Here is an 11,020-nt window from a genome sequence, read left to right as displayed (position 1 = left end):
AGACCCTGATGCTGGGAAAGATTGAAGGTCAAAGAAGACGGGGACGGCAAAGGATGAGATGGTTAGACAGTGTCAAAGATACAACTAACATGAAATTGAGCCAACTTCAGAGGACGGCTGAAGACAGGAAGGCCTGGCGGGAGCTGGTCCATGGGGTCGCGAAGAGTCGGACTCAACTGTGCGACTGAACAGCAACAAAAGTGTCCCTTTGGCTTGTTGTTAGTAAAGTCTCTTCTTGCGCATTCCGAACCAATCTTCATGGTCTGGGGGAAGAAGAGATTACCCTTCACTACCCAAAGGAGTCTCAGAGCAGCTTACAAACTCCTTTCCCTTCCCTTCCCCACAACTGACACCCTGTGAGGTAGGTGGGGCTCAGAGAGAGCTCTGACAGAAACTGCTCTTTTTCAAGAACAGCTCTGATGGAACTACGGCTTGCCCAAGGTCATCCAGCCAGGTGCAAGTGAAGGAGCGGGGAATCAAACCCTGTTCTCCCAGATTACAGTCCGCACACTTAACCACTATACCAAACTGGATTGTTGGGTGACCTTTGGCCAATCATTCTCTCCTAATCTAACTTCCCTATGAACAATGTGGCTGTGAGGGTAACACAGAGGAGGAGAGAATACAGTCGGGTCTCTATTGGGGAAGAGAAGAAGAAGAAGAGAAAAGATTGGATTTATACCCCACCCTTCACTACCGAAAGGTGTCTCAGTGTGGCTTACAAACTCCTTTCCCCTCCCCTCCTCACAACAGACACCCTGTGAGGTAGGCGGGGCTGAGAGAGCTCTTGACAGAAACTGCCCTTTTTTCAAAAACAGCTCCTTATCAGAGCTATGGCTTGCCCAAGGCCATCCAGCCAGGTGCAAGTGGAGGAGTGGGGAATCAAACCCGGTTCTCCCAGATTAGAGTCCGCGCACTTAACCACTACACCAAACTGGAGAAAAGCAGGGTATGAATAATAAAGAAATAAATTGACTCTTCCCTGGTTTTTGCACCTCTAAGCGGCCAGCCCAATGGGGGGCTTATCGTGCCTCAGGTGGGTGCAGTACCTATTTAGTGTATTGTGTTTCTAACAACACAAGTTGTGTGGGCTTGCTGTAGGATTTCATTATCCTGAGTCTATTTAAAGAAAATTCCCTGTGGACCTCAGACCTGTGAGGAACCTCACGCTTTTTATTGGGATTTGTTCTCCGTGTCTATTTGCATAGGTGAAAGGAAGAATACATAGTGGTGATTTACTTTTACAGTGGGAGAGGAAGGGTATAAAAACAGTTTTTAAAAGGAGGGAAGTTTGTTGAATAGATACAAAGACATTCAAGGGAATTGTTTGACTGTGATACTGGAAAAGTGAGTTTCCCTTTCATTCTAATCCTGTTTTGTTTTTTTAAAAACATATTTCATTACAAGTCATTTTTAATTTACCTGTATTCATAAGCACCGGGGAGGGCAAGAGAAAAGAAAGGTATGAACGCTTCAAAAGCCACGTCAGAGAAAGCTGAATGCTCAATTTGTCTGAAAAATGCAATGGCGTTTGATGTTAAGATAAAAGGCAGGGATTTCCCCCCCCCCCATTTACTTTGTTAATTATATACAATAAGCAGAGGAGACGGAAGTTTTTAATTATTTCATTTCTTGGAGAAGTATGCGATGCACAACTTAAAATGTGTTCTCTGAAGTGGGTTGCCGTTCTTTTAGTAGGCTGACACTAATATAGTCATCAGAGACATGGCAGTTTCCCTGAAATTTTGTGAGCATCTCTCTGTTCTGAAACCGAACCAGCTAACTATATGTGTCCTTTGTGTGATTATGGGTTGCAGTCCTGCTTTGTTTTAAGCAGTAGGTTGGTGATGAGATGAGGATTTATAGAGTCTGTGTTTGAGAGAGATGCAGGGTTTCCATCAAAAACATCATCCTTGAGTTTAGGCCTTCTCTCCCTGTGAATTCTGCCTACCCGGGATCAGCAACATTTAGAAAACACCTGCAGGCAACTGGACAACTGTGTGAATGCAGGGAGCAGGACCAGCTCAGTCACGCCTTCTGTCCCTCCACACTTGCTCAGCGAACACTTGGGGCTGCCGTCTGTACCAGGGTTTAATGTCACATACCCTTGCTATGAAAGCATGGAGTTCCCTATGATGCACAGGGCAGTCATGGAAACATACAGTGGTACCATTGGCAGAGTAACAGAGCAACAGTACACAACCTGATTAAACAGTAGTTAAAGAGTAGTTTATTTAGGAACTAACTTACTTGATAGGAAAGAGGAGAGACAGAGATAGGTTCCTAACTACATCTCTAGCTGAGAGAGAGAGAGTGTGGCATTTCCGAGAAGAAGGGGGAAATTGCCCTGAGAGTAGCAATCTGGAGACAGACAAGGAATTACACTTGACAGGAGAGAGAAGAAGAAGAGAAGAGACTGGATTTATACCCAGCCCTTCACTCGGAGTCTCAGAGCAGCTTACAAACTCCTTTCCCTTCCCCTCCCCACAACAGACACCGTGTGAGGTAGGTGGAGCTGAGAGAGCTCTTTCCAGAACTGCCCTTTCAAGGACAGCTCTTGTCAGAACTATGGCTTGCCCAAGGTCATCCAGCAGCTGCAAGTGGAGGAGTGGGGAATCAAACCCAGTTCTCCCAAATTAGAGTCCACTACTTAACCACTGCACCAAACTGACCTCACTATCCTATCTAATTGTCTTCTTGCTGCCCCCTTCAGAGTCTTCTTCTCTTCTTCTTTGTATGCCAGATATTGCCTTTTCCAACAGGTACAACACTGAGTGAGAGTTTCTACACACTATAGGGAGGAAACAGTTCCTGTATAGGCCTTGACTGATGGACAACAGGCACAGATTAAACCTGTGCCCCATCATTTGCAAGTGGCCAAAGCAGGAGTTGAAGGGAGACAAAATCACACCAGCCAGAAAAGGCTGCTAATACCTACTAGGCCAGAATGTGTTAGCAGGTACTTCCTGAGAATGTAACAACATAAGCAGAGACCTGCTGGAACAGAGCAGTGGCCCATCTAGTCCAGTTAGGGTTACCCATCTCCAGGTGGTAGATGGAGATCTCATGGGATTACGTAGGGCCTGGAGAACAAGCCGTATGAGGAAAGGCTGAGGGACTTGGGAATGTTTCATCTGGAGAAGAGGAAGTTGAGGGGAGACATGATTTATCTCTTGAAGTATTTGAAGGGCTGTCACTTAGAGGAAGGCAGGGGGCTGTTCCTGTTGGCAGCAGAGGAGAGGACTCGAAGTAATGGATTTAAATTAAGGGTGGGAAAGTACCAGCTGGATATTAGGCATTTTTTTTTTACAGTAAGAGCTGTTCAACAGTGGAATCAGCTGCCTAGGGAGGTGGTGAGTTCCCCCTCACCAGCATTCTGTAAGCAGCGGCTGGACAAACACTTGTCAGGGGTGCTCTAGGCGGATCCTGCATTGAGCAGGGGGTTGGACTAGATGGCCTGTTTACTGCCTCTGAGTGAGGAGCTTCCCATTAGTCACCAGGGTCATAGCCAATGATAGATATATCCTCCATGAATCTACCTAATCCTCTCTTAAATCTGTGGCCATCACTGCATCCTCTGGCAGCGAACTCCACATTCTAATCACTGTGTAAAGAAATATTTCTTTTTGTCTGTAACTGAAAAATTCCCTGACTCCGCCAAAATCTTCTGGATCATCTTCATTGATTTCAACAATAACAATATCTATTTTTGTTGTCTGCAAATCACTTTTGTTTGTCTTCTGTACTTTTGTCTTGTCCTAGTCAAAACTGAGCAGGAGCTTACAAGGTGGGACTCCCTAAGTGGCTGCCATTTGGGGCAGCACCACTTTGTTTAAATAAGGTGTGGCTTTTCACTAAAACAATTGCCAGATGAGAGTCACCTTCCTACTACTGCCCCCACACATACTCTTGTTAGCCAAATTGAATATTTCTTAATAAAGAGTGGGGAATTAGAATATTAAATGGCAATGGGCTTAATTATGGTACCAATAGCCTATGTATTCTAGAGTCCAATTTATCCAGATCCCCAGAAATAGTCAGGGAGACTAGATCTTAAATAAAATGGTTTCTTTACTGAATAATTTCACACACACATACCGTAGTGTCTGGCCAGGATAGAAAGAATACTTGGTGAAGCCTCAAACAGGTACAGCACACAGTTTATTTGGCGTCCATTCTTAGCACCAGCAATCAGCAACAGCAAGGTACATTTGGCTCCCTGGGGTAAATACTACATTAAATCACCAGGCCCAGATGGCATACATCCGAGAGTTCTGAAAGAACTCAAATGTGAACTTGTGGATCTCCTGACAAAAATATGTAATCTTTCCTTAAAATCTGCCTCCATTCCTGAGGACTGGAAGGTAGCTAATGTCACTCCCATCTTTAAAAAGGGTTCCAGAGGAGATCCGGGAAATTACAGGCCAGTCAGTCTGACGTCGATACCAGGTAAATTGGTGGAAACCATTATTAAGGAAAGAATCAGTAGGCACATAGATGAACAAAACCTACTGAGGCAGACTCAGCATGGGTTCTGTAAGGGAAGATCTTGTCTCACTAACCTGTTAGTGTTCTTTGAGGGGGTGAACAAACATGTGGACAAGGGGGATCCAATAGATATTGTTTACCTTGACTTTCAGAAAGCTTTTGATAAAGTTCCTCATCAAAAGCTCCTAAGTAAGCTCAAAAACCATGGGATAAAAGGAAGTCATTTTATGGATTAAAAACTGGCTAATTAATAGAAAACAGAGTGAGTATAAATGGGCAATTTTCTCAGTGTAGGGTGGTTAGCAGTGGAGTACTGCAGGGATCAGTACTTGGTCCAATGCTTTTTAACTTGTTCATTAATGATTTGGAGTTGGGAGTAAGCAGTGAAGTGGCTAAATTTGCGGATGATACGAAGTTGTTCAGGGTGGTGAAAACCAGTGAGGATTGTGAGGCACTCCAAGGGGATCTGTCAAGGATGGGCGAGTGGGCGTCAACATGGCAAATGGGGTTCAATGTGGCCAAGTGCAAGGTGATGCACATTGGAGCCAAAAATCCTAAATATAAATACACATTGATGGGGTCTGAACTGGCAGAGACTGATCAAGAGAGAGATCTTGGAGTTGTAGTGGATAACTCACTGAAAATGTTGAGACAGTGTGTGACTGCAATAAAGAAGGCCAATGCTATGCTGGGGATTATTAGGAAGGGTATTGTAAACAGATCAGCCAATATCATAATGCCCCTATATAAATCAATGGTGAGACCTCATTTGGAATACTGTGTGCAGTTCTGGTCACCACACCTTAAAAAGGATATTATAGCTTTGGAAAAAGTGCAGAAAAGGGCAACTCGAATGATAAAAGGGTTGGAACACTTTCCCTATGAGGAAAGGTTAAAGCGCTTAGGGCTCTTTAGCTTAGAAAAATGGTGACTGAGGGGTGACATGATTGAGGTTTATAAGATTATGCATGGGATAGAGCAGGTAAAGAAAGAGGTACTTTTCTCCCTTTCTCACAATACAAGAACTCGTGGGCACTCAATTAAATTGCTGTGTGGTCGGGTTAGAATGGATAAAAGGAAGTACTTCTTCACCCAAAGAGTGATTAACACATGGAATTCACTGCCACAGGAAGTGGTGGTGGCTACAAGCATGGACAGCTTCAAAAGGGAATTAGATAAGCATATGGAGCAGAGGTCCATCAGTGGCTATTAGCCACAAGGTATAGATAGGGGCTCTGGGGCAAGTGATGCTCTGTCTTCTTGGTGCTTGGGGGGGTCAACAGTGGGAGGGCTTCTAATGTCCTGGCCCCACTGGTGGACCTCCTGATGGCACCTGGTATTTCTGGTCACTGTGTGACACAGAGTGTTGGACTGGATGTGCCTTTGGCCCGATCCAACATTGGCATCTCTTATGTTCTTTTGTTCTTAAGTTGATATCGCTGTAGTTGTAACAACATTTGCTGCAACTGAGCTGGTGCACTACTAATTGGCTTCTTAAAGATTGCTTCTAATGGTTTGTGATCAGTTTGAACTAAGACAACTTTACCAAATACTGCACAGATCCCAAAAATCTCAGAACACCTTGACTACTAGCTTCCTGTAAAGTGGCCACTCCTTCAGAATGCATAGGTATTGTACTACTACTCTCTCACCTTCTACAGGTTCTTCATCATTTGCGAGAGGGTCCACAGTGGCTCATGATAGCGTATCAGCAAATACACTCAAACAATACAGAGCTAGGAATTTAGATAGACAGGTACAGAGACTGTTGCATTAGCAGGAAAATATCGATGAGATGTGATACTTTACCAGTCTGATGCAGGGAGCTGATTCTGCAGTGAAAAAAGGGGAAAATACTAGGGAAGGGATCATGTGTTAGCCAACAGCACACGCGGTAGACTCTGGACAGCACTAGGACTAGAGTCAGCAATGTAGGGTGGGCCAGGTAGGCAGAAGGCAAGAGAGAGAACAATGGGTAGATGCTCTTCTTATATACCCTAGAAGTGGCTTGGGGCATGTGCCACCAAGTCACATGGTCCCCAGGAAGGAGCTAGAAGCTGCCTGTCAGGGGCTGGGGTGCAGGCAGAGGGAGTCTGAGTTCAGTCTGAGGTTGAAGCTGAGCAGGAGTAGAGCAGGAGCTGGTAGCGAAAGTCCAACACACAAACCAGGAGCGGAGTCATTCAGAGCTGAGGTCAGAAAGCTGAGACTTCAGAGCAGGGATGGAGTCTGGAAACTAGGATGAGGTGGGTGCAAGAGCGTCATGAGATCAACTGGTTGCTTCCACAAAGAAGCCAGCTGAAAGAGGGGAGCCCTGTGCTGCTGTTTCCAATTAGTGCTCGGCGTGAGCAGCCAAGCGTCTGCCAAAACTCAGGGCTGAATGACTGTCTGCTCCACAAGTGAGTTTCACGCCATCGAGATGCCAAGTCCTGGTGGAGTTGGTCCCTTAAGTGAGCAACCCGCGGAGGTGAGTCAGGGGGACTGTCTGCTGGTAGTTGTTCCTCTTCAGCTGTTACTGATGCAGGCAGTGACAGCAAACTGTCAGTTTCTGGCACTTCAGCGGGGCCAGGTGTAGGTTCTGCTGAAGCCGTCAGCTCCCCCTCGCCATCGCCCATGACACTGCCAGTTCCTTAACAAGGTCAAAATAATGGAATTAAGTGTTGGGCAATTTATTTAATGCTTACTAACAATGACACCTCTAAGAGTGGACAAAGGAAAAGAAAAGGTAGTCATTCCAGGTGCTTGGCTTGCCAACGATCTGGTGATCTGCACCACTGTTATTTTGATGGGCAGTGGGTGTGTTTGGCTATTCAGGTAATCTCATCATAGTCAAGTTTGAGGATGAGTACATGCAGTAATGCTAGGAGAAGGGGGGAGGCTGCTTGTGTGCTGGAGAAGAAGTCCTTCTATGGAGTCCTTTAGAGGAACACTCAGGCTTCTGGCGTAAAGCATGGCTTCTGCTTGCTGGCTGCTGTGTATTTCTGGCATCGGGGAGGTTGATTTGTTTCCTGCATGGGTGCAGGGGCGAGGGGCACCGTGGGCCCACGTCTGGCTGGCACACTGCTTCCCGGCAAGGCTTCTCTCAGCTGGGCATATGTCTACAGTCTGGGAGGTTGGCACCATCATTGGGCTACTGCACAGTTCAGTCCCTGGCACAGTTATTGCACAGTTCAGCTTACAGCCATAGTCCATAAATGCTGCGCAAGGCTCTTGCAGGGCAACACTCTGGCTCAATTAGCCAGGAACTATCATGTCATAATTTTTTGGACTCCTCCCATAGGGAGGCACCAAGATATAGTTCCACCATGAAGTTTCAAAGTAGGGCTGCCAACCTCCAGGCAAGGGCTGGAGATCTCCCAGAATTACAACCGATCTCCAGACTACATATTTTTAATGTATTATTTATTTATTTATCTAGTACATTTATTCTACTTCTCCTGGAACAAATGGCTGCTTTGGAAGGTGGACTACATGGCATTATATCCTACTGAGTTCCCTCCCCTCCCTAACCCCCATACTCCCAGGCTCAACCCTCATATCTCCAAGCATTTCCAAACCCAGAGTTGGCAACTCTGTTTCAAACATGCTTTGCAAACCTGATGCCTGAAGCTTTGACCATACCATAGCCGGCAGCCACACTTTGCCTCTAATCTTTCTCCAGAGAGTTGTGGTCTGAAATTTGTTTCTGTTCAAAGAACAGAACAAATGAAAACACAACTATGCAACTTGCCGAGATCAGAAAATCAGACACAGTGATTGATAGGAAATTTGAGTACTATCTTTCAGACCCATTTTACTTTCCTGATGTTCACAGAATGCACGATGCGTGCGAGCATAAAATGAAAGCCTCGGAGAGAAAATCCTCACAATTATTCTGGTTGCATCTAGCAGATGGAAAAGATTGTCAAAGGAATGGCAGAATTCTTCCCAAAAGACAGGTTTCTACAAAACCTGAAAAGGGCCCCAAGTTTGCAGAAAAACAAACAAACAAACATTGGAGGCTTTTTAAAAACCAAAATGGTAAAGGGGTCGCCTGTGACTTTAAAAATGGGTTCCCTCAGTGGCTGTTGCTAGGCAACCACAGCATTCCAGGCTTCAGTTTCTGTGACTAAAAGGCAAAGGGCCCTTTACCAGCCTATTTTGGCCTTTGCTGGAGAATTCATTGAGGCCAGGCCTGGAAAGGGTTGCCAGCTCTAGCTTGGGAAATTTCTGGAGATTTTGTGGTGGCATCTGAGGAGTGCAGGGTTTGGGGAGGGGAGGGGAGGGGAGAGGCCTCAGCATGGTATAATTCCACAAAATCCACCCTCCAAAGCAGCCATTTTCTCCAGGGCGACGGATCTCTGTTGCCTGTTTTTGTTTTATTCTGCTGGACAGCCCATCTTTTCAAAGCTACATAGTTGTTACACAGTCACCATGAGGCACATACTTAACATAGGGATCCCAAGTCCCCCCGGGGGGTGGGGAAAACCCCACCCCAGAGGCCCGTTCCCCGGCGACGCCGGATCGGGCCCCGAGGGGAACTCCTCCCCGACGTACGCGTCACCCAGAAGTGACGCGGGCATGCTGGGCACGCTGGGGGTGGGGCCACGGCCATACAAGGGAAAACTCTATGGTTTTCCCTTGTATGGTTGTGGCCCCGCCCCCAGCGTGCCCGGCGTCATAACATCACTTCCTGGTGATGTGTGTGATTTGCGTGTGTGCTTTGCGTGTGTGCTTTGCGCGCATGCGCTCCGGAATCCACCCAGGAGTCCCCTGCTGCCAAGGTAAGTTCCACTTGGCAACCCTAACTTAGCAGGTAGTGGCAGTGCTACATTTAAGAGGATTATTCCATGTAGCCTTACCAGGTTGTACTCCCTTGACATCACTGGAGCCCACCCATGACATCTGTAAGCCCTGTCCAATGAATCTCAGGGTTTGGGCTGATGGCAATCTGGCATCCCTACACCTTCTCAGTGTATTCATACCCCCTCACTACGAGGTACCTGGCCATCTGCCCAGGTAGCTCCATTAAACTTTTAGAAGCGTGCTAATCTCCAGCGAGATCTTTCAAAGAGAACTGGACTGAGGACAGTGTTGATTGGCACCAGGCTTCCCTATCAGCTTCCTTCCGTGCCTTCTGGGGAGGCAGCCTCTCTCATGTACCTGTCCAGAACTCTGGTCAGGGGATAGAAAGCAATCAACGAAATGGAATAGAACCCTTTTTAAGGAAATCAATTGAATTCTAGCAAAAGGGAAGGAAACTCACCCTTTTTTATTTATTTTTAAAGTACATTTTGGGGAGAAGAAAAAAAATATCAATCAATGCCAAATAAAAAACACTGATTAGAATTCTGAGCAAGCGTCGAGTCTTATCTTTCTGGAATATATTTGAACGCAATTGCCTAGAGGTACAAATCTAGCATCTTTTTCTTTCTTTCTCACTGTCTCCTGATTCCTCATGTATTTCTGCATTGTGCGGGACTGGAGAATGTGAGGGGGGGGAATGGTGCTGCGGCACACAACCTTGTGAGTCGGAAAACACAGAGAACATAACAAAACACAGGACACAGCTGTCATGGTGCCATTGGCGTGGCTGCTCCTGTGTGACCAGCAGGGATTTTTGTTTGTTTGTTTTGTTTCATATAACAATGATAACTCGGCAGCAGTGCTACTACAAAGTTAGAAAGCCCCATGTTAGCAAAGCTAACGGAATGGCAGAGATGTGTTTGGAAAAGCCAAGCTCCGCTCACAGAGCAGCATGTCAAGTGTTTCTGCATCGGGGCAGCATAGAAGGTCAGGATTCTTTTGTGCAGTGTCCGAGATGTGTGTGTGAGAGAGCCTGTGGGCACCTTTAAGGAAAGGCTACCATGTCGTGCTGTGGTGGCAGTTGCTGCCAAAGCAACAGTTTTTTTTTTTTAAAAAAATCTTCACAGCCAATCAAATCTCCAATGACCAATAGGCCCAGCTGTCCCCACCCAATTTCTAAAAAACACGTGGTGGGAGCCCAGAAAGGTATCAGAGGGTGACATGGCACCCTTGGATACCACATTGGGGACCCCAATGGTCAAAGAAGGAGGATGAGGAGGAAGAGATTGGATTTATACCCCGCCTTTCACTACCCAAGGGAGTCTCAAAGGGGCTAACAAACTCCTTTCCCTTCCCCTCCCCACAACAGAGACCCTGTGAGGTAGGTGGGGCTGAGAGCTGCTCTTGAGAGAACAGCTCTGAGAGAACTTGTGACTGACCCAAGGTCACACCAGCTGCTGCATGTGGAGGAATGGGGAATCAAAACTGGAAATAAAATCAAACAGATTAGAATACATGTTCTTAACTGCTACACCACAGACAGACAGACAGACGAATGGACGGATGGATATTCTTTCTCTCTGAAAGTTTTGATGAAGCTCATGGAACACCAACTTTTTGTCACCCTTGAATTATAAGCTTCACTAACACCATACATTAGGTAAGTAAATGCATACAGAAGAGATTTGTGTTATTGTTGGGAGGGTCAAGAAAGGACAAATCAGAAATGCAGGCTCAGAGGGAAGGCATT

This window comes from Gekko japonicus, unplaced genomic scaffold, assembly GCF_001447785.1.
Source record: "Gekko japonicus isolate JY-2015 unplaced genomic scaffold, Gekko_japonicus_V1.1 scaffold599, whole genome shotgun sequence".
Lineage (NCBI taxonomy): Eukaryota > Metazoa > Chordata > Lepidosauria > Squamata > Gekkonidae > Gekko > Gekko japonicus.
The sequence above is the reverse complement of the archived record's forward strand: the minus strand, read 5'-3'. Positions refer to the sequence as shown.